The sequence below is a fragment of the Neopsephotus bourkii genome, unplaced genomic scaffold (assembly GCF_033783945.1).
Source record: "Neopsephotus bourkii isolate Nb327-2 ecotype Australia unplaced genomic scaffold, CSIRO-AGI_Nbou_v1 NB_107, whole genome shotgun sequence".
NCBI lineage: Eukaryota > Metazoa > Chordata > Aves > Psittaciformes > Psittacidae > Neopsephotus > Neopsephotus bourkii.
Window position 1 is genome coordinate 440,780 of NW_026900624.1, and position 23,105 is coordinate 463,884.

At 41.2% G+C, this 23,105-nt stretch overlaps 1 protein-coding gene across 14 annotated transcripts in view; it reads right to left on the reverse strand.

Moving 5' to 3' along the window:
* The window catches only part of ANKS1B (ankyrin repeat and sterile alpha motif domain containing 1B), a 425,238-nt gene that overhangs the window by 68,163 nt on the left and 333,970 nt on the right, over positions 1-23,105 (reverse strand). The window contains exon 1 of one of the 14 annotated variants that reach the window (XM_061357147.1): positions 20,567-20,598. The exons of 11 other annotated variants lie outside the window; for them this stretch is intronic. The gene's annotated coding sequence lies outside the window, so the exon portion shown is untranslated. Of the gene's footprint in view, positions 1-19,791; positions 19,867-20,187; positions 20,488-20,566; positions 20,599-23,105 lie in introns of those variants that run through there. 2 more of the 14 variants (XM_061357133.1, XM_061357139.1) reach the window with 2 other exon arrangements.

Here is a 23,105-nt window from a genome sequence, read left to right on the forward strand (position 1 = left end):
GCCACAAGTACCAGAGTGCTAGACATCTGGGGCTGCACAACTTGCATTCCCTGCTGAAATTGCTCACATTTAGTTCCCAGCTAACACTATCTGTTGTCCAGATTTACACTTATGTTCTTGGGGCAAGGTGCCTTGTTGCCAAAGGAACATTTGATTAGCTTTAATTTCCTAATGTACACTGAATATCAGCTGTTTAATAACTTAATCAAGCATATACACATCAGGACTTTGACAATATCTAAAATATTTTCCACATGTTTAAAAATTACCTGCGTGCAATGATCTAATGCCAGTGAAAGTCTGTTTCAAACACCACTTACTGGTTGTGAGGATGAGAACCTGGTTTTCTTGATTTCAGTGGCAAAATACCACTGACTGCAATGAAGCCAGGGTCTCACTTGGACATATGCTGTATTCCAATAAAACAGGGATTACTGCATTGCAGAACTGAAAAGGACGGGTACAGTTAAAATGCAATGCTAGAATGAGAGCTGACTGTGTAAAAATAGTGTTTTCTTATTCAGCAAACCTACTCTACAAATATATTCAGTCTCATAGCTGCTTATACTCATGGCTAGAAAAAAAAAAAACCTAGGATTACTTTTCATTTCCATTTCAGAGATGGCATATTTATGGTGAGAGTAAGCAGATACTGTTTATATTGTCTCTCACTCTTGTAATTTCATCATGATTCTCACCAAATTCTAACTTCCTCCCAAAACCACAAACTTTTGAATCTCAGCTTTTATTAGGGAGGCAAATGTACACGTTCCATGACTGCATAGAAAGCTCTGAATTACCATAGTGGGAAGGTCAGGGGGACACCCCCCATCTTAATTTTCCTATGATATTCGAAGCCCTGAGGTTGACTAGCCCTTCATCATCTACATAACTGCTAATTAAACGACAACTGAACTTGCAAATTCTATACACGGGAACAGCCTCCACAGGCTGCAGCAGCCCTACTCTAAATACTGCTTGCAGAATCCTATTACAACGTAAAAGCAAGAAAGACAGCCTTTCCAACACTAAATTAGACTTGCAGACAACATGCATACTGCAGTTACTTTAACCTTTTATTTCCAAACTTGACAATTTTTACCTTGTAGTCCCTAAGACAAAACAAAACACGGTGCTTTGCTACCCTTCAATAAATCCTTGGCTGTTTACAGTGCTGGGTTATGAAATGTTCTAACTTGCACTTAGGTAAAAGCAATTAATAATCTCTCAATTACACAATTATGACACAACCCAAGTGTAATCAAACTACTAAATCACAAAAGCACATGCAAAGATGAATGAGAGAAGTTGTATGGCAATATTTCTCCCTGGCTGTGCTCCGTAAAGGGCTTTGCTGAGACTCAGGTCACTGTTAGTGCTAATCCTCTCCTCCCAACCCATTGATACAGCATTTAAAACGGAGGCAGATCTGAGACAAGCTGGGGACAACCTGTAGTTTTGGCATGTCTCTCCTTCATCTTGACCTTACAGGAACCTCTCCCAGGCTGTTGATGTCAGTGGTAAGAAACAGCCACAGACCAGCTCATCCCAGTCACAACGTTAGTGATATACTAGTAAGATACAGATGATAGCAACTTTTCCTAATAGCTGCTCTTGATCCTGTAATGTCAGCTCTCAACCTTTCCACCCTGCTTTGTTAACACCTGTGTTTTACTACAGCAGAAGCCTACACAGTGTTAGGCAACCCTGGTGAAATGCCCATGGTGAAATGAAGGGAACTGGATGCATACAATTTGGTAATATTTGTCCTTGCATCTCAGGCGTACAGGACTTCCATCATTCTATGGCAAAGTACCAGAGAAGACACAAAGCTCAATGAAATGAAAAACTGAACATCAAATTAGTTTGGAAGTGGAGAGAACAGGGAACAAAGTACATGTGCTTAGACATGGCCTCCTGCTTCACCTAGATAAATGAGAATAGAGTTGAGCAATGTGATTTAAGAATAAAATTATATGACACAGTATGCTTTACTTCACAGCATGCTAAAAAATGATTAAAGAAACGTGAAGAAGAGTAGAAGACTTGCTCTTTCACCTTCACTTTCAAATACAGCAATACAGCACAGGACCATTCTGATATGCTGCTGTATGCATCGCTTCCATGCCTATTATCCAGCTTAGAAAAATGAAATCCAGACCTACACATTTTATCTTAGAGCAACAGCACAGGTTTTGTAGAGTGAGAGCTTATGAATGGTAGAACAGGAATTTAGCACAGTGAAAACACAGTCCAAGCTCAGGGGTCTATTCTCTTCTCATTCCTTTATATACTTCCAGTATTCAGGAAAATTATGTAGAAGCATTAAGAGTAGAATAGACTCCTGTGAAATGAGCTCACAATCAAAAATGAAAGAAGAGAGCACTGAATAATTGAATCCCCTGAGCCAGAAGAATGCTACACTGGAGTGTCACAGGAAGATATACAACATGTGCTACTGTGCACCCACTTTTCAGCGGACCTGTGTAATTTATGTACCTGTCAGCAAACACCATACGTACCCACAGGCTCTTCCCAACCTCCCTCCCCCCCATCAGCATGCTTCCACAGAGAACTGCCAAGGAGACTGACACAATGAAAATGCACTGGCTGCATTTCAACCTTCTATATACCCTGGAGACAGAAGGATTACTTATTAGCAATTATGAAATTTAATCCACTATACTACATTGCATATGATCAAGCTTTATTGTTCTCTAGTGAGTCTTACCATAGTATAAACATCAGATTATGAACCTATTTTTTAATGCATTGATTTTAATTTTTAGAGTCAACTTTCCCTGTTGGAATGTGGTCACTTCACTCTGTACTGCTGATAAAACGTGGCTCTTGAGCCATTGAACAATGTAAGTGTGTGTTTCTATCAATACAGAGGAGAAAAAACCCCACCAAAAACCTAACTTCATTTCTCTTTCCTATTTTCTTTTAACAAATTAACACCTGAAGCACAAGTGGATTAACTGATAAACTTAAGTCTGCAGATAAAACTTGGCATACTAATATAAATGAAAACCCCATCTCCTAAATACTAATGCCATGCTTTACTCACAAAATTATCCTGGCTTTACTTGCTGTATCCACACAGTCAGAATGGGTGAAATAAGAGCCATAAAAAACATCCACCCTATGTGCAGTCTGGCCAAGCACTCTAAGAAGTGGTCCACAGTCTTCACTCTCTGCCTAAAATCAGATGTTCAACATTGTTTTCTTTTGCTAACTTTGTTCTCATAAACTTATGATGATATTAATGAAAATCATAACACTCTTCCTCACACACTGCTAGTTTAAGCAAAAAATGGTTATGATTACATAAGTGACATTGCATTTGCTGATCACAAATATAAAGGAAAAATGTTATAAAAACATGTACTGCTTGCTAATCAAGTATTAGCAAGCATTGATCCTTGTAAAACAGCAAAATACCTGATTAATAGAAGAAGAGAAAGCAAAAGCGAATTTTTAACATAGCCATCTATCACATCATTCTGCCACCTTCCATTATGAGTGGAAGGTGGGTTTTCTGCCTTTGCTTTCCCTACCCACTACATAGCAACACATACACTGAGGAACCCTTTCCTACAAGCTAACGTTCTGCTAAATCCAGCTACCCTGTGGAATACGCTTTTCCCCCAGGAAGAAGATGAGAGTGCTAGGTACTCATGGCCCATACCAGTCATGCTGTGCTACCAGAGGGCATTCAGCATAATGAAGTGAGCAGTATGAGAAGCTACCTGCAAACAACCAGATGCTTTTACTTAAACCGATATGCCACTTATTACACAGGGACTTATTTAAGAGGCACCTGGTGATTGACATGTTCCACCAGGAGCATAAATAGCAGTATGTTTTCCTAGGGATTTTCACTTACATCTCTACAATCCTTCTCTTGACTCAGAACTCCTCCTTTTTCTTTACCACTTTCTTCTCCGTACTACTTCCAGCTTCCCCAATCCTCTTAGTAATTTCAGCTTCCCACCATGGCTCTTCTATTCCTTACCTGCAATTTTTCCCACCCCCAGCACTGCAAGCCACAATATCTGTGCCAGAATAAGGTTATTGAAAGGGTTTCCTCTACTTACTTTCATGACAGTTGTGGGAACTCAATAGCTCTGAAATAAACCATTCTTTCAGTTCAAATGCTCAATCAAGTTCAAAGGGCTGACAGCATAACTGCAAAAACATACTTCATTAAGTTAAAAAGTGTTCCCCAAAAGAAAAGTTTAATGGCGAAAATCAGTGACCAAAAAGTCTAAAATGCATGTCTGTTAATAATAATTCTAGCTCAGACCAAGAACTTCAAATCTTATTTCTTACCTAACTTTAACAAAACCGCAGCTATTTAATCACAATTCTTCATAAAATAAAAGGAGCATGATACTCTTTTGCTACAATCAGAAAAGTTAAAGCACACTAAATTTAGACTCAATTCTGTCCTTCAGCAGCGAAAACCACTTCTCAGTGAAACAAATATAGGCTGTGCATTCATGTCTACATAAATGACATGACATTCATGCAGAGTGAATGCCATTCCACACATATGTCAGAACAGTGATTAATTAAGCAACTGTCTTCAGTGATTTCTCACACCTGGTCATACACATCCAGAATTTCTATGCATGATTCTTTTGACTGAGACTGGAAAGAGAGGTCTGCTGCTTAGGACAAGCAAGCATCAGATTGATTTTGAAGCTTATGACACATCCATATAATCATATTAAAGCATTTTGAAATTAGAAACAATCCAGTACTTTGACTATCCACTAAGGAAAGCATTTTTATCAAAATAGCCATACAGACAATCTTCTGTTCAGGGAAGAACCAATTTGTGAACATGACTGTTCAAATCCAAAACCATCAAGTGGGCAAACGTTGTCCCCTGTCAGAGCCCGATTATTACAACTGGGGAATTTTAAATAGCAGTGAAGTGAATTACACAAAGCTCACTAAATCTGGGCAGTTAAGGGAGTCCTATCGTCCAGGTTAGTATTCTGTGTGATGATAATGATCCAAGGACTGTCTATATCCTCTTGCTGCCAAAATAAAGCACCCAGGGCAGCTGCACAACAAGCATCAACAAGCTGCAGTCAGATGCTGTCATAAGAGGTGAAACTTCTGAAACTGGAGGCAAGGATGAGCAGACAGGTAGTGGCTGACCCTGGATGCCCAGCTTTCAGTTGATAGTACATAAAAAAAAAAAAAAATATTTTATATATATATATATATATAAATTTTCCTCTAACTTCTAGACAATGGAATTGTATCTTCTGAAGGCCTTATCCTGCAACAGCTCCAAACACCGTCCTTTTGATGATTCACAAAAGAGTACCATCCTCATGTGTCCTTTTGACTCATGCTGAAGCATAATTGCTGCTCTTTTTTTTATTGCTGCACCCATTTTCTCTCATCTATCCTTTCTGTTTTCCCTTTATTTCTTTTAGTCTTCTAAATTTATAGATACAGGAATAGCTTTCTAACTTACATTCTTTTTAACTCTCTTGTGCTTTGGCTCTTTCTTTTCTGTAGCTTTTCAGGAAGGCAGATACTGTGAGAGTGCCATTCTGCCTCTTAATTATTTAATCTACTAATTTCTTTTGCCGAAATGAAAGCCAAAGGATCAGGAATACTTTAGTTCTTAATACACTGTTCAAGCCTCCAGCTATTTACTTATGAACTGATTGTGAATGACTCTATTAGATGTCATTAGAGGTCTAAGGGAAAATGTCATGTATGACCGAATATAAAAGATACAAACAGGTTTTCAAGCAGCAACATAACATGTTACCCAGTTCTGCAGATGTTCATTAGCACAGGTGAGGTACATGGAAATCGACTTTGCCATCTATACTATCCTGTTCTTGCTTGCCCACCAACAGTCACTTGTAGACGAACTTTGCTCTCCATCACAGACTGATAAACACCATTCTACTAATCTGGCTAATTCTGAAAACAACTTTCTTTTAAGTCAATATAGCTTCCATCATCCTGAAAGAACAACTGTTCTTCTATAGTGTGACTACAGAAATCCTTCTCCATTCACTTAGACATAGTCTTCCCGGATCCATGAACAGCACTGAGACCTGGTTAATACATGCCACTAACAGACAGGGGTGAAGGTGTTAACCTGACTAAGAGGAGCATCAAGACAATGGGGAATCCACTAGGACTCTATATACTTCTCTTTGCCAGATAATGGCAAAACTGAACAAGATGAACGGGAATAACATTTCTGGCCAGGGATACAGCATCCAGCACCACCTAGCTAGTCACTAGCCAGCATGCCAGCAGTGGAAGCAGGTGGCATTAGCATGTGCCCTAAAGGCAACCCTGACGTTCAGAATTTACAGACTTGTATGAGAAAGCAGGCGGTGGAGTGGCCTGCAGACCACCTGCTGGTCTTCTTGGAGTCAGAAAAGAGGTGGCAGCCTGCCACTAGGAAGGAGCCAACTTCTGCCCTGGTGACTGACAGGTTTTCTTGCTCCCTGGAGGAAAACGTATTGCTGCTGGGAAAGCAAGCCTGTGTGAAAGGCCAAAAAAAAGATATGAATGGACAATTTAGGGAAACTACTCCTCCTTATAAATCCCCTTTTCTTGTTAACATGTTAATCCTTGTTTTGTTTTTTAAATAATTCATTTTAAAACACTAAATAAATGTACAGATTCAGCTGCTTCACTAAATAACTCAACATTCATAGCAATTAAACAGTTTTTCTATAATCAGCGGAAGGAAATATTCTAATGAACTGATGACATATATTTTTTCCATGACACAGAACACATAAAAATAAGCAATTCAATAATCATTATTACTGCTACAGTATATATTAATACATTTTGGATAAATCATTGCCTCTACTATCAACTCAGCTACTGCTCCTGCAAATAAAGCAATACCTTGTTACCTAGCAACTGAGCAAGTCCCTGCTACACTGCAAAAAAAAAAAAAAGGGGGGGGGGGGATTTATATATTTATATATCCCCTTGGTTTCATGTTGAGAGAACATCCGTAAAGAACAAAGAATAATCCACTCAAATGCCCTTAAATTCAGTATTTAAATAAAACGTTTGATCCTCCACGTTTCATGAGTATTTTCAGAAGCTAGGTCTAGATTAAACATGCATTACCTCTTACTGGATATAATGTTCTTGCTATGCATTTCTCGGAATATTTTATTAATGCACATATAAGTACACAGACATTACACATGTAAGTCATGACAGGCTCTTAATGCTACATCTTATCTGTATTAGAATAGAAATAGCTATTACACGGCTTTTTAAAAGTTAATTTGCTTACGCTAAATCAGTTCCTTTCCCGTTTAACACAGCAATGTACAGTATTAACCTCTTACTGATACAGTGTCTCCTTTTAGGGTTGTCATTTGTACAAATTATTCCTTGTGTTATATTAAAAAAAAAAAGAAGTGTGTACTACAAGCCCCACCACTTCATTGCTTCACATCTCTTGTCGGTTTCTGACAGATTGCCAAAACCACGTGGGTCAAAAATGGATAATGGTAGCTCACAAATCCTACTTGTGTGGATAAGCTACTGTCCCAAGGAACACACAAATTCAGCAGCAGCTTCTGGTAACTCTGGTTACCAGCATGTGTCTAGCCCATGCCTTACTCCAAGTTGAAAAGGCAGCAGAAGGATTCATGGCCCCATGACTGCACAGTATGAAGACATACCCTTCACTGCGACAAGGACTGCCAATAAGCTTGTGCAATAGAGAAGATATGAAGTCATCAAAATTGCTGTTTTGAAAACCCAGTTTCATTAGTAGGTAATTGTTCTCACATTTAGTTTTGTCTAGGTCATCACCCTGCCCCCAGATCCAATGTGAAATAGGTCTGAAGACAACACAAATTCCACTTCAAGTGGACCATCACAAATCACTACTGCTAATCACAAATTAGGCGATCACTACACACCATGCAAAAACATCAAATGCTGCTCTTAGTAACAAAACTGCAGTGAAAGTATTCCTGAAACAAACTGTTAATGTTCTCTTGAAACTTTTTGAAGTCTCCTATCTCTCTATGCAAGGATATTGGCTCAGTTAAACATAACACAAAAGTATACACAACCTATATCATGCTGCCTCAAACATCTGCTGCTCCTGTAATCCTTGATCATTCATTGCAGAAATATTCAGGAAATGATATGCTTTCACCCAAAGGCATCTCATTTTGTATGGCTTTATCATTACCTCTGAGTGCTATACACTAGTTTGAAATCTTCTTTACCTTGGTTTTGCCCATTTTATTTAACATTCTTGCAGCCTTTAACAGCTAGGTACCACAGTTCACCTCCCAGAGGAATGCATGGAGCTCAGTGAAATGCATAATGCATAGAAATGGGTAAGCATGAAGTATCAGCTACCATGGCATTCAGAAGCCTCTTGCAATAAACATTTCAGAAGTTAGTGAAACACTACAACTTCTACTTCTTACACATCTTACAAGGATAAAGCAAACATCAGAGACCATCCCCTACAGGCTTTGCGTGACGAAGTCTGTGCATATTGTTTCTCCCTCTGGAATGCAGTCTTTAGTGACAGATGGCACAACCACTACCTACAGATGGCTCAAATGGGGGCTCCATAGCTTTGATAAATACTGCAATCAACTCCTAGGATAGGTACAGGTTCAGGCAGCAGAGAAAACACAGGGAATAAATCTCTCAAAAACTTCTTAACTGTAGAATAATCACACACATTGCATTATCCTAAACAGACAGATCAAAGTCCTGGGCTCTTACTGAGCTGACAGAGATTCAGGACTACTTAAGAGGAGGTCAGTAGTTTAGGATAAAAGTGTTTGAAATGAGCATCACTCAATTTCTTATGACTTCATCCAGAAAACCATTTCCACTTTCATCATGGACCAAGTGCTCCTGATGAAAGTATTCTTGCTTTCCAGTGGGATTTGTTATACTTTGGAGGAGCAATGAACCCTATCACTGACACAGCCTTGATCTGGTTGGTAGAAAACATCCTTGCCTCAGACAGATGATTCACTTACAGTGAGCAGAAGCATTTGAATCACTACTCTGCAAAATCAAAACTCATGGACAGATACTGGGGCTATTTGTAGCAGACTAGCATAATCTTTTCTAATCTTCTATAGAAGGCAGCCAGAGTGATTTCGGAAAGGAGTGTTTGCTTTAGTCGAGCACATGTCTTGGACACCTTGCTCTCCCACTTCCTACTGCTGAAACAACAGATGTGGCTTTGCAATGTCTTCTGCAGCAACACAGGCTAGTGACGGGCAATGTTTGTCACGTGCCTTCAGCCACTCATAGTTTCTGCCACTTGGGCAAGAGTTTTCTACCACATGGCAACTATCAGAGTGTTCTCTTTGACCAATCACTGCAATGCTATGGGCACATAGGCAATACAAAATACACCAGTTCCAGAAATTGGTGGACATTCGGCTAAATAACAGGTATATTGCAGTTTCATGCTGATGTCAGGACACAGAGAGGATACACTCTAAAGAAACAGGCCCTCTGCTTTAACATGCATCCCTGTTATGTAGAAGTATCTTACATACCCAAGATAAACATACATAGGTATAAAAATATCTCCCAGATACATTAGGGAGGGTGGACTAAAGCTCCATTCGGAGTCCTTGGATTACGCAAGCTCCCTGGGCAACACATGGAGTAAAGCAGAGAGGACCTTTGAAGAATCCTCACAAATCCTCACAAATATAACTCAGTCTTGTATCCCAAAAAGTAAGAAAACTCCCACCCCACACTTAACAGGCAATACAGTGTTTCAAAGCAGCACAACCAAAACCTAGGGTTACAAGACCTAAACTAAAATATCCCTATGGAAGAAGATACCAGAATACAATTAAACCTGTAACCATTTAAACCTTGATTGCAGTCCAATTACTACAGCATCTAGAATCTCTCCTGCAGACCTGAAGTTTTGATTCCCTTCTACCGTAAGCATCTTTTCCAGAATACAAACAGAAATCATTAAAATTGCTTGTTTTCAACTACTCCCATCCACAATTTAACAAGTTTGCTGTCCCCAGCTTCCAAGTTTCACAGCCTGAAAATGTGCTGTAGAGTCAGGAGGGAGCTCACTTTGTCAGAGCTTCAAGAAATAGAAAAGATGTATCTTCTTTTTTATTTATTTATTATTTATGATTAACTACCTCAATTTTTATCCCTTTTCAGTTCACAGAAGACCATGACTGACATTCATCTTTTTATGGAACTGCCGTATAGAAAAGGGAGACAGAGACTGCCATACTGTCAATGTAATTTCTGAATGCATCACACAACCTTTTGTAATATGTCGAAAGTATAAACAAAAACACTCCATGTGTCATAGTCTACAAAAGGCATCAGGTTTTATAGCATAATAACGCATGACAGCTCTCTTAATACTTCTGATAATTCAGTAATTATGTAAATACCTTCAAATTTGATTACACAGACTCACACACATCATTAAAGTTTGTGCCAAACTTAGACTGCTTTACATGCGAATGCAGCATCATGAAAACCTTCAGACTGAACTCAATTATGTCAGTTTTCATACTGCTGGACCAGATCCTCTGCTCAACACAGCAGTGTGTGACAAAGAGTGACCTGAAGTTATATTATGATCCCCTAATCCTCAGTTTGAACCTGTAGGATGTGGGGATGCCTCAAGGCTGAACTAAGCTTCAACCACCTCCTCCCTCCCACAGGCAGGGAGAGCCAGATCATCGTTCCATCCTCTTCAGCAGGACCCTATGCTGAGGCGGGAGAGAACGAACAGAAGGAATGGGGGGAATGGGGGGAAGCTAGATGGTGAGATCCACCTTGGAGAGCACCAGCGTGGATTCTCCACACACGCTCCAGTAGGGCAGCTCCAATTCTCCATTTCCCACTGAGAAGCACAAAGACACCAGGGCAGAAGGTTAGGATTTTGGGTTTTTCTAAATAGTAGATGTGAATAATTGTATAAGATGTACAATGAAAAGTATAAGCTTCAGACTAAAGAACCAGGGAGGAGGTGAGTGCCTGAAAAATGTAATATAAACCAAGAGTGCTAAATTCCATTTAATTTACATATTTGAATTTACTGTTTTCTTGCTATTACCACCTCTTTAGGAATGTAGAAAATCCTTACAAGTCAGATGTTTCTAACAAATTGAGGTAATACTTCAGGAGTGCTACTAGTTTTCAACTAGCCCACTCACCCTCTTTGTTATGTCATCACTGCATCAGGATCAACAAAACAGAGTTTCAACCAGAGCAGGTTGTGGTGGCTGAAATAAGATATTCCAAAAATAAGACTTATAAATGCGTGACACATCAGCCCCTAGCAATAGCTACAATACCAGATATAGCTTCTGTATAATGCATGAACACAGGATTACTGCCATGAATCAACAGTTTTGCATTAAAGTATAAAATCATCATCACATGCAGATAACTAAAAGTGAAGATGATTGGTTAGAAAAGAAGAAATTTTATTTTACATGAGTATTTGTACCTCCAGTGATCCAATGAGATTATGAAGGTCAAATAACAATGGTATTACTTAAGTTACATAACTCAAACTAGGGTGCATGCCAATGCAAGAACAACATAGGAAGACGACTGCTGTTTTCTATTTATTCACCGCTTCTAATTCAGATTGTTTCTTTTCCAGTACTTCTAAATTACTTTTGCAAAAGAAAGTTTCTTACACCACAAGGCAAGAAAGATATTTTTAAAAACAAATTCTGCTCTGCAGATAAAAAGGGATTCTTCTCTTGCAAAGGTCCCGTCACAGATTACCAACCTCAGACACCAAAGAGCAGCAAGCTGGGAAATCACTTCCCAGTCTGACTAAGCTACTGTCCTCAGCTGATACAGTCTGACCACAGGAAGGCTTTAGCAAGTCCCCAGGTACCACACATGTACAATGCTGCACCACACCAAGGGTCAACAGAAGGAATGATAGCTTTCCTTTACTTGTGAAAATAATTAGGAAACTGTTGAAACAGAAAGAAGCTTCCGAACTTTCTATGACTGGAGTGATATTTGATATACATAATAACAAAGGAAATACAATCTCAATGCAGTTATTTAAATAGGGAAAAATACTATTTTTGGCATATTACTTGCTCTTTAGCTTATGTTTTAAACTGCATTTATTTTACATGAACATTACCTATACTGTCATTACAGAAGTATAGTCCTGCAGTACTATCCTTAAATATGAAGGCCAAAGGATTTCAACAAAATTTTCAACCTAGGAAGGTCACCTGCTTGTATATACAATAGAGTATGGCATATTTAATTAAACATAGTTTAAAGGGAAACTTAACCCTCTATAGCCACACTTTCCAGATCAGGACTGCCTAAGGTAAGCTTCCACAACTGGACATTTACAGAGATTATCAACTAGTAGTTCCTCTAAAGGCACCTTTACTTTTGAAAACCACAGTGAATTTGAAAGTTTAGAGCCTAATTTTTACGTCACAAAAATGGAAAATACTGGCCTTGACCTCCCCCTTCAACATTACATTTTCCTCTGAAGTTTTAGCCAACTAACTGGTCAGTGAAAATGAATCAAGAATAAAACCATATTAGAAGATGGCTTCTTTCGCAAGAGTACATGGGGCTTCTATCAGTGTTTGGGGTCTCATGACAGTGATAGCAATAGGTGAATGCTTATTACCTTCAGAAAGGTATGTCAGGAGCTGCCCAAATACTGCTTCCCTGCAATTATAACTGAATGTACTCTATTGCTTTTGAATCTTCCTAGTACCCAAGGTTACTCCTGACAAAGTACATAGACATATCTTCAGTCTGTGCAGTGAAATCAATGGTGCTATGACAATTTACACCAGCTGAGAACCTTGTTCAAAATCTCCTGGGGATATGTGATGCTTTCTTTTTCTGCCCTATGCTTCCTTATGCGTATCATCACTGAGGAGCTACTGCTAGTCCCTGACAAATCTATAAAGAACAAAAATAGTGTCAGGAAGCCTTAGAGATGGAGCACGAATGGGCACAGCCAACCACTAGAGGTGGAAAGCGCATTTTTCATCCAGGTTAACCCTGAAGATTATCCTGCAGACAGCACTAAATAAATACTTGTTATTACTATGATGTAATCATGACTAACACATACACAAAGGACAAGTATGAAGCTGTTTGGTGGTGTGCCAAGATGGCTGGGTACAGGCAGCGGTTTAGAAGCACTCAAGTCATGGCACCATATGATGACACCAAAATCAATGTCTAGTGCTACGGCAAAGGGTCTTTTAATCTTTCATGCAGATCATAAAGATAATCTTTCAAACAACAAAAATTAGAATCACTAGAATCCAAACAGAAAATTATAATATTTAGTACTTTTCCCATACTTTTATACTTAAAGAAGTGCAAGATAGATCCATGGAGATTTGAGCAATCTGGTCTAGTGGAAGATGTCCTTTGCTCATGGGAAGGGGCTTGGAACTACATAACCTTTAAGGTTCCTTCCAACCCAAACCATTTTATAATGCTATCACTCTACAAATAAGAAAGATTGATTGCCATTTTTCACAGGTACATAAAAATCACATGGACAATCAATTAGTTAAAATAAGCATCAGTGAAACCCCTAGGAAAAGGTTAGTGCAACAGATTTTTAAACCTGTGAGCACCTGTTAAACGGAATTTTACTATGAGTTTTTAAATGAAGATGAGGTTTGGAAGTCTCTTTATAATGTGCTTTCTGTAGAGCCAGTTTTTGCTTCTGAGATGCCTGAGCTAGGTGTAATATGGATGAGGACTGAGAAGTACTCATAAAGGTGTATAAAAATCCTTGAATTGCTTCTTGCTAGTGCTAAAAGCAGGAAAACCACCACAATCGGATTTTTTAAAAGAAAAATAGTAACTTGCATTCAGTCTTGTAATGGCTTCAGTAAAAATACAAATGACTCATACAGGTTTTGCTAAAGCATTTTGCTGTGTGACAATTCACTCCAATATCAACTTACCCCTGTGGTGGTTTATAAATATTAGTACAGAATGTTGAAGTTCTGTGTATTTTCATCATATATTAATAGTGCAGGTGTTTCACTAACCAACTGCATACTCATTAATAATGAGCTTTCCAGGTGACTGCATTATTATCAAAGTAACACTTTTCCTAGATTCCAGCATTACCTCTGAATACATGCATGGAAAATAAAAGCATTAACAAAGCATGACAATGGTATAACAGCTCTTTGATTACGGGACCCTGAAGAAGATAATTAGACAGCTCTAAGTTATCTTAAATTGTGTTTTAACTACTTCAAAAATTACATTTAGCCAGCATACTTATTCATGCAGTAAGTGCCAGTATCTAAGACTTTATAAAACAGTAAAAGTTGCTACATTTTCACAAGCACTGTTTATGGACCTAATATATATGGCCAGATATTTAAAATTATGACAGAATTAGTATCAATTTCAATGGGGTGAGATGAAGGCTAAAAACAGTCAGATAATTGTGCATTCCTATTATGCATGTATATACACATACAATCATAGAATAATTTGTGTTGGAGGGACCTTCAAAGATCACCTGCAATGAGCAGGGACATCTTCAACTTGATAAGATTGCCCAGAAGGACATCCAGCCTGGCCTTGAATGTCTTCAGGTGTGGTGAAACCACCACCTCTCTGGGCAACCTGTGTCAGTGTTTTACCACCCTCATATAAAAAATTTTTTCCAATAAGGGTGGTACATATACACACATTTTAGTATTGCATAATAAATATTGATGAACACTGCAATTGACTCTGCATTTTCCTATATTCAGAATAATTACATCCAACGATTTTTTTTTTGCTTACCAATTTACCACAGTGGCTTTTACTGTCATTCACAATACTTAGAAATAAAGATATTACGTGTGATAGTGTTCTTTATTGAACAGATACACAAAGAAGAAACAAATTATCTTCAGTATAGCCTTGGTAAAAGAGACATATATTCTCACTGACATCTTTGCAAAAGCTTTACTCTGAGGTTTACAGAACCAGTCAAGACGGCATACATGCAAATACCCAGAAGCATTGAAGGTCTGACTCCACTCTGCAGTCTGCAAGGACCAGTCAGCTAAATGAAGAGTTTAGATGACCAGCCACAGCTTGACAAGCAAAACAAGTGTTTACTACCTTCAGGTTTCACAATGAAAAACTAAATGTTAATTCTCCACTGCAGGATAACACTCTTTTCTGAAAAAAGTATTTCAGAAATTAAACAATGGACTAAAATTGGCTGTCAGGCAAAACTCCCTGCTGACTTCATCTGCCATTACCGCAGCCACTATTAAATTTACCATTTTTACAGCATCAGAACTTAAAATACTCTAAACAACAGAGAAACCTCTTTGGACGTTTGCTTACTACAGAAACCAGGGACAGAATGCAGAACAAACGAATTACATGTAGCAAAGCTCATATGAATCACCTTGGATTTCCTGCATGAAAAAGCTGGAAAAACTTAAGCAAAGAGACATATCTTTCCTTAACACATCATAGTTTTGTGTTTCTAGAAAGAGGACACTCCAGCTGCAAAGGCCTGGGAGTAAGAAGCTCCATCTCAAGCTTCTTAAGGCCTTTTTTTCCCCATTCAGGCACTGCTGTTAAGCATGGAGCATGTGTAGTATATTTAATAAAAATAAGATGGTTACAAATACTTAGTTCTGGACTAGGTAGAATTTTCATTTGGTTTTCCTAAAGGAAAACTGTCCTTTTTGGTTGCTTAGGAGGGATCATGCAAGTCTTGGAAACAAGTGAAGATATGAATACTCACAAGGGGAAAAAATGTACAAATCTTAACCATCCACAGAGTAAGTATGTCCCAGTGTTGATGATTATGATGATGAACAAGTGCCCTCAAGTGACAAAACAGTGAGGGATTTTATAATATCCTTAGATACACTGTCCTTGCTCAGTACCTCTTCTCTTGATCAAGCTGCATTTCAGCCATCTGACTTAACCCAATCTCAATTATTGGTGCACAGATATACTGAGATTTGAGTCCTAATGAAAAAGAGGCAAATGTTTGGTATCATTGTTACACTGCAACCTGTATGTTTTTGTGATTTCTCTAGATGTACCACAAAGACACTATCCAACCCCACAGGAATGAGCAAGTAAGGACTATGCAAATATCATCTGTCTTAAAGAAAGGAATTGCAAATCTCCTAAAGATGTTCTTCGGTCAAATCAGCTGGAAATATCCCACTAGCAAGAGGCTGAAGGCAGTAAGTAAGGAACAGAGGAAGACCAGAGATGATCCTGGATTTTCTCCTTTGTGCTTGAACATTTTTGTGACGATAAGGACCTGTTTCATTCTGTGATCCAAGGACAAGAGATAGTCTCCAGAAGGTCTGCCAGCACGTCTCAAAACAGAATCACTACTCTTTCACCAGTGAAGGCAGGCTATATCTTTGATGATTCTCCCATGGTTAAGGTTTGTTCAACACTATTATCATCACTCCCTTACACAAGGCATAATGATTGCTATCTGCAGCTAACATGAAGACAGGCCCAAATGTTACTTGCAATACTCTAAGATATTTCACAGAAATTCACTGGGGGGGTGGCAATGTCAACAAGATCTTTTCCTGTGCTCAAGCTTGTGAGAGTGAATCCAGGCCAAACATGAGGGGTTTTTAAACAAAGAATCTTTGGAGAGCGGACAAAATGTTTCTTAGTTGACTGAAGGACCTTCAGAAAAATTCTATTGCTCCAGACTACATGAACGGACAGGCAGGGAAAAAAGAAAAGCAAACCAACATCAGGTAACTCATTTTTTTTCTCCTAGAATACTGAACAGTATATAACTTTATGTGAAAAACAGTATGACCACTGAAACTCTCCAAAAACACCCAGCAATATTTACATGTAATCTGTAAATGAAGACCACCTCCAAGAGCAATTTAAGCATGGGAGCAGGCTGATTATAGAGCTAACTTGCTGAGAATAAGGTTTGTGAAGACCTGCATCTTTGAATCTCAGTGCTCAAAATACTCAATTTAACATGCTCAAACACTACTAAAATCATCAAATTTTCAAAGCTTTTCTTCTCAAAGGTGAAAAATACAGAAATCCTATGGCTAGACAGAGCAATCAAACTGTGGCAACAATGTACTTTCAGTAGCTTGATTACATTGTTTAAGCCAGGTTTATCTAAAGCATAACCCTTCAATACTTGGAACCATGACTACTGTCTTGTAGACAAGCTGGCATAGTTGGCACATGGACTAAAAGATCAAGTACAAGCAGCCCTCTGTTATAGCCTACACAAAGGGAGAAATTACATTGCTAGGCTGGTACAATTTTCTGAAGGTGTTATTCTCCGGAATCTGACTGTGATTTCTTAAAAATAAGCTTGTCGCTCATATAGCTGTGAAGACAACATTGAAAATGTGAACTAGCATAAACCAACATGTTCCCAAATGTGAAAACAACCCCAAATCATATCTCTCCAAGTAAAAACTGGCCAAATCATCACAATGATTGTTGATTTGGAAGACTAACATAGATTTTCAAGATTTCACAAGCAAAGCATTGTGACAATAGGACCACCAGGAAAAGAAGTCCAGTCTTACAAATGTAATGTAGTAATTCTTGATACTTGGCAAATGAGTAAGATTGGAGCCAGATTGATACCATTCACTCTCATCTCTCCTTTAACTCTCAGTCTGCACACAGAGCAGGTGTCTCAGGACCAAGAGCCAAGAGATCTTAAGTCCAAGGCTTGGCAGTTTCTCAGTCTGCTCAAAGCAAGCTGGAAGTTTACTATTTGTGAAGAACATTATTCATTACACCTGTCACTAACATTTAACAAATAGATCCTTACCAAAATGCCAGCTGTTCAATGTTAAAGCAAAATGTGCATCTTCCTGATTGATGGAAATAAATTGAGTATTTCCAACATGGAATTCAGATTCATCTGACATTAGAATGTCTTGATCTTGGAATTTTAAGTCAATCCCAACTAACCTGGATCACAGCTCCCTCATCAAGTTCCTCAGTAGCAAAACTCTACCCTAGAGTCTATCTGCTTTAGTTCAGGGCAGCCTTCTCCGATGGAGGCTTTAGGAGCTCTGTTCCTAATTCTCACATTCTCTACCCTCCCTTTTTAACTCCATGTGCCCACTTCCAGTTAGAGGTGTTATTCCCCCCCTTCAAAGAAAAATGCTAAGAGAAAAAGCATCGGGCCCTTAGCTTTCTGAATTAATTTTGGGGTACTGCATTTGAATTCCTTCTAAGTAGAATGAATATGTATAGTATATTTCAATTTGCCTTCTTACTGGATAAATTTATCTCTTCCCAACTATCACATTTTCCTGATCTGTAAAAAAAAAAATAAAATAAAATAAAGGAGCTCACCAGTAATACAGAAAGCAGAGCTTACTTTGAATACATCAGTGAGTTCTTCCAATTCTCACTTGTCAACCATTTGCACAGATTCTTGAAATGGAACTTAGCAGGTGTGTAAAGTTAAGAGAGTCTGCAAGTGATCGCATGACCACAGCTTGTATAAGTTATATACACACATCAAAAAGAATCGATCTCTTAGCAAATTACTGTTGCCAGACCAAATTCATCAGCTAAAATCACTTACTCTCCATTCTTTTCAGAGTATCACTGAGATTTTTAGGATGCCATGAGAATGGAGTTTTAATTCGTTACGGTAATTACACACCGTAGGATTAAGGCTTTGTACTTGGCAAGCAAGTATCAACTTTACATGAATGCTTACAATTTGTATTCATATTTATTCAAGGAAGAATGCCCCATTATCATGTAACAACCTTCCACTGAGGGCTGGTTTTTGTTTAGCATATTATTATATTTTATATTTTGGCATATACGAAAGAAGGTGACACAAACTGGTTAATGTGCATTCAGATGAGAAGTTATTATCCATCAGTCAGGGTCTACTTTAACACCAGTTTTAAGTCAAAATGCTCTTTACGGAACCATTACAATACATTATTATCAGTAATCCTGCTACAGATGGACACTATTAGTTTTCCTTATTAACGTTGTTGCAGTTGAGAACAGTACAAAGCACACCTTGATTTCCTGCATGTGGGCACACATCGCCACTGCTCACAGAGCAGAGAGAATTTTGCAAGGCACATGGCAACATGCATCAGTCCACATGCCAAAATCCTTAGGAAAACCGTTACTGCACGTGTGCAGCAAACTGAGTTCCAGCTGAAATTCTCAGGTATCATTTTTTCCTTCCCAATATCAAAACTGCCTTCTTGTCATTAGGTAAAATAGCTATTCGTTAAGATGTATTTTTCAATATGAGCATTTTTCCTAGATACCGAAGCATAAACCATCATTCCGATCTCCGCATACTTCTCCCTTCCATCAACCTTTTCGGGGTTTTTTTTCCCCTTGCAGACTAACCGTACCACTTCGCCCAATTAGCGTTTCTTAAATAACCGAAACGACAAACAGCGGTGCCTTGAAGCCGAGATCTCTTTCGCCAAGTTTCAGACCAGGGCACAATCACAATCAAGTTACAAGACCCAGCAACACGGAGGTTTGCAATACTGACACAGCCCCCCACAAAACCGGCAGCTGCAGGCTCGGTGTGCCGTGCTACCGCTCCCCCGGGCGCAGCACACCAGGTGGATGCCCACTTTCTCCCTCATCTCCGAAAGGAATCCTGGCTCGGACACGCACGGAGGGAGCACGCCGGGGCAGGCAAGGGGACCCGGGGCGCCTTCCTCCACCTACCGCTCCGGCCCGGTGGAAACTCACCGGCCCACAGCATCGGCTCCGTCAGGCGGCTGAAACTCCGGCCATCCCGGTGTCCACAGCCGCCGCCTCCCCGCCGCCCCCTGCCTGCCCCAGGAGCGCGGCGCCCCGCAGCGCCGCCGGGCGGGAGCCGCCGTCGCCGCCGGCCTCAGAGCCGGTGGAGGGGGCACCGGTGAGGGAAGGGCTGACATAATCCTGCGAAAGCGGCAACCGCAGGCGCCGCCGGCTCTCTCCCGCCAGCCTCCCAGGGTCCGCTGCCAGAGCTCCCCCTCCCCGGGGGTGCCCGGGCCGGGTCCCAGTCCCCCGCTCCGGGCTCCGCGGCGGGGCGGGGGCGGCGCCCGATGGCCCCGTGCCCGGCCCCCTGTGCTCGCCCAGCCCTCCCGTGCCCCCCGGTCTCACCTAGGAGCGGCGGCGGAGAGATGAGCTGCCGAGCCCGGCGGGGGCGGGGAGCGGCGGGGGGGGGGCCCGACGTCTGCTCCGCAGCTGCTACCCCTCCGCGCTGAGCATCTTCCCCGCGCCCCGCGGTGAGTCAGGCAGGGCGAGCGCCGCGGAGCCGCGCACACCGGAGCCCCCACCGCCCTCCCCGTCCAGTCGCTGCCGCGCGCGCCCCCGCCAGCTCCCCTCTTCCCCCCCCCCCCGCCTTCCGCGGGTGCGCACGCGCGCGTCCTGATCCGCGCTGCTCGCGGAGGGGGGATGGGGGGTGTGGGTAAGGTAAGGGGTGTGAGGGGCGGGACACGGGGAAGCGCGGAGCGGCGCGAGCGCGCTCGGGCGCGCTCACCGCAGCTCGGTGCGGTGCCGGCGCCGCGCGGGCTGCAGCGGGCGGGAGCTGCCGCGGCGCCTCCCCTCTGCCCCCGCCGTTACTATGGATATGGGTCCGGCCTCTCCTCCGCGCCCGCCCTCGCAGGCGGCCGTCGGCGCGGTGCCGTGCCGTGCGGCGGGGTGCTCTTGCAGGGCGCCGCTGCCCCGGGTCTGGTGGGGGCCGGCGTGCGGAGCTCGGGCGCTAAGGGAGCCCGCAGCCAAACTCTGTGCCCGGAGGCAGCTGGCGGGCACCTTCCCCTGCTCCCTCGGCAGAAACACTTTTTTGGTTGATTTTTATTTTTAACGCCAGCGTTTAAATAAATCCTGGTCGAGCTTTCTCCTTCCTGCGTTAATACGACCAAATAAGCGTCCCGCAGGATTATTTACTCTGGTAACTGTACCCCATTAAGTAGCACCCGTGCTAATAAGGGAAATAAACCACAGAAGGTGACACCCCTGTAATTTAACTTTACAAAAGGCCATAGGACAGAGTTGCACTTTCAATCCCCCATGGCAGCTCTTATCTCCTGCTCTGCTTCCCCAAGGAAGTTACACACTTGATGGATAAGTGCATTATCTGAAAAGCGCAGCCAGCAGAACCTGCAAAAAACGTTTTACCAAGTATAACAATTTTACTTGGTTATGGCAGGTGTTCGGTTTCTAACACAGGCTGCGTTTCCCCGGCTTGCTTACAGCAGATCTCTCCAAGAAGCCAGCCAGTCAGTTGCCTCAGGCCCTGATCCTTCCTCCAAAGCTACCAAGCCTCAAGGAGAACTGGCTTTTCCATGAAATAAAAGGCTTAATAAAAAAGTGAAAGACAATTTAAATGTCACTCTCTGGACATGGTTTTACACAGCCAGTTCAGAGTGCTGAAATTCACAGCCTCCTCAGGAGGAGGAATATGGGCAAATGAGGTAGAAGGCACAGGTGCTGCACCAGCAAGGCAAACTTTCCAAACACATGTATATGTCCATAGTCAAAACTTCTGAGAGACCTCACACTGATTAAATATAGAAATGTAATTCACAGGCTCTTCTGTTTTGCATGGCCAACTGTATGTGCCCACATAGAACTTCAACCATAGATGGCTTTGAGCACCAAAATAAGCCCTATTTGAGACTCTGAATTTATGTCCCTCAGAGCATTAATTACGTCTTAAACTAGTGCTTAGCTGCATTTTTTCAAAAGCAAATCTTTCAAGAAAACAATGATCCTATCCAGAAGTGATTCTCTTGGTTATAAACAGTGTCAGGATCACCTGTTCTCTACAAAAAGTTTTGGCTGTGGCACACACATGGCCACTGAGCTCAGCACAATTAATGAATAGGTCAGCTGGATTGACTTGACTCAGCCACAACATCATAGACTTTGAATGCACTAGTACACGTGAGTAAAGCCAGTAGAGTAAGTTCTGTAAGTCACTAAGAGCAACTCAGTGCTCTCAGAGAACTGGCTGACTGGCTGTACCAAGAGGGTAGTGGTGAACAGCTCCTTTTCCAGCTGGGGACCTGTTGCTAGTCAGATCAGTATTGAAAGACTCTTCAGCATCTTCATGAATGACCCAGATGATGGGATCAAATGTACCCTGATAGAGTTTGCTGATGAGTTGGGAAGGGGACACTTTGGAAGGGAGAGACACCCTGCAGGATAACATGGATAGGCTGGAAGAACAGGCTAACAAGAACCTCACAAAGTTCAACAAGGGCAAGTGTAAGGTCTTGCACCTGGGTAAAAACAAACCCAGAGTGCAGCATAGGCTGGGATCTACATGGCTGGGGAGCACCTCTGTGGAAAAGGACCAGGGGGTCGGGGGGGACAACAAGTTCCATGTAGGTGAACAGTGTGCTGCTGTGGCAAGTAAAGCCAACAGAATGCTAGGTTACATCAACAAGTGCATCACCAGCACAGATAAAGATGTAACTCTCCCACTCAGTGATTATCAGGCCACACCTGGAATACTGTGTTCAGTTTTGGTCCCCACTATACAAAAAAGATGTGGAAAGGCTGGAGAGGGTCCAGAGAAGGGCCACAAAAATGATCCAAGGACTGGGTAACCTGCCATACAAGGAAAGGTTAACAGAACTGGGTTTGCTCAACCTTGAGAAAAGAAGGCTCAGGAGAGACCTCACCACCATGTTCCGGTATTTAAAGGCTGGCTACAAAGAAGATGGAGACTCCCTTTTTAAAAGGAGTCAAGTGAACAAGAAAAGGGGCAACAGGCACTAGTTATTCCTGGGAAGATTCCAATTGGACAGAAGAAGAAAAATTTTCACAATGAGAATGATCAGCCATTGGAATATCTCTGTAGAGAAGTGGTGGATTCCCCAATTTTGGATACATGTAAAATTCAATTGGACAGGGTTCTGGGACACCTAGTTTAGGTCATACTTGCCTCGAAAAGTTGTACCATCTGATCCTTGAGGTCCCTTCCAACCTGGTATTCTGTGATTCTGTGAACTGTTGATTATTTAAGACATGAAAGGAACACTTAAAGGATAATGCAAGCTCCTAGAGATACA